General features: G+C 41.6%; 1 pseudogene; it reads left to right on the plus strand.

Moving 5' to 3' along the window:
* Positions 1-882: 882 nt before the first annotated feature.
* On the plus strand, positions 883-1,547 carry LOC101582911 (annotated as a pseudogene).
* The last annotated feature ends 379 nt before the right edge of the window (positions 1,548-1,926 follow it).

The following is a 1,926-nucleotide window of genomic DNA, read 5'->3' on the forward strand; positions in this document are numbered from 1 at the left end:
GCTGAAGGGTTCTGTGCTAAGCCTGCGCTCTGGGTCTATTCAGGATCCCGCCAGGCCCTGGGTCATCTCACTCACTCGCCGGGCCTGTGCTCTGGGTCTGTTCAGGATCCCGGCATCCCTGGTTGTCTCACTCACTCTTTGGGCCTGCGCTCTGGGTCTGTTCAGGATCCCGGCAGCCCTGGTTGTCTCACTCACTCTTTGGGCCTGCGCTCTGGGTCTGCTCAGGATCCCGCGGCCTGGGTCGTCTCACTCACTCACCGGACCTGCGCGCTGGCTGTTGTTCTCTACTCCAGCCATACCGTTACCACTCTCTACTGTGCCTTCACCTGTCTACCTGTCTTCCTACTTAGTTATAGTGAATATGTTTCATATATTTCTTATATAGTTACATTTCTCTTTTTCCTACATCTTTTACTTATTTTTGTTTCCTGGATATTTTAGTTACAACTATTTTGTGCTTTCTGGAATGTTTTTTTCTTCATTAAAATTCCAGATATGAACTTTATTTCTTGCATTTTTTTCTTTGTCGAATTATTTTTCTAAGGTATTTTGTGTCTCTTCTTTTTTATTATTTCCAGGGTGAAACAAGTTTTATAGTCTGTATTGATGATTATTACTTTTTAAAATGTTAGACTGTAAAGTCAGATATTTGATATACATTTTCTCTTCCATATTTTTTCACTGTCAATAATTTTGCAATATACTCGAAGCTTTCTTATGTGTACTGAACCTGTTTCATATTTAATTATTGTTATGAATTATCTTTTCATAGCATTTAAAACATTTAAAATGTTTAGTTGTTATTGTTTTTCAGTGGCTGAGGGGTTGCAGCTGTGGGAGCGGATCTTTGGTTTTCACAGCTAGAGAGTGCAGTGAGAAAAAATGGGCGGAATCCTGGGAAAGGTGCTATGCCTGCGGAACAACACCATTTTAATGGAAGCCTTTTCATTGCTAAGATTCAGAACTTGGGGAGAGAGTCCTGTTTATTGTACAGGTGGCTTTTACTGAGTACCAGTCAGCAGTATAGGAAAAAGCCCACTGATAGCATTGGAAGATAAAAGCACCTAATTACATCACAATAGCCCAAGAAGAGGAGGGGAAAAGTAGAAGTGAGACCAATTAACTTGGAGACATATGAAAATGGAGTTTTACACACTTGCCTGATTGTGTGTGATATGATCCTGGCAGAAAGTTATTCTTAGAATGTACACAATCTCTGAAGCTATCCCTCCATCAAGGTGAGGAGAGTTGTGCAATGCCCACCAAAGCCATGGAAGTGTTCCACATGCAGGACCAAGGAAGCAGCATGTTCCTGGACTCTGTCCTTACCTTCCATGAGCAAGTAGCTCAGATCAGTGGTCTGAGTGCTACATTTGTGGAGATTTTGTTGGAAATACTCCAGAGCAATCTTCCTGAAGGAGTCAGGTTGTCAGTAAGGGAGCACACTGAAGGGGACTTCAAGGGAAGGTTCAAGACATGCAGAACTGGAAGAACTGCTGGCCAAGTTGTACCAGCTCTTGCAGACCATTTTCAGGTGGCACTGGTGACACTGCCAAGCAGAAAATCCTCCTGAGAGGATGGACTTGAGCCAGAGGAGAACCCTTAGGCTTTATTCTGCTTTTTCCTCCAAAGAGGAGTGTCTCCTCTCCTCTAGCGTGGTTGTTAGCAGTTCTTAACACTTACCTTTGAGATAATCTGGAGTGTCTCTTATCTAATAAAAATCTGTGACTACTGCAAAAAAAATGTTCTGTATGTTTGGAGCACATAATAATTTCATTACTGTGGTAAACAGGTACATGAACATAACACATCTCAATGATGTTTATTTCTCCTTCCTTCCACCCTTGTTTTATTTTTGCTGCATTGCATTCATTTATCTTATAAGACTTCACAAAATTACTTATCACATACACAGATGAACACCCA

This window comes from Octodon degus, unplaced genomic scaffold (assembly GCF_000260255.1).
Source record: "Octodon degus isolate 3935 unplaced genomic scaffold, OctDeg1.0 scaffold00009, whole genome shotgun sequence".
Classification (NCBI taxonomy): domain Eukaryota; kingdom Metazoa; phylum Chordata; class Mammalia; order Rodentia; family Octodontidae; genus Octodon; species Octodon degus.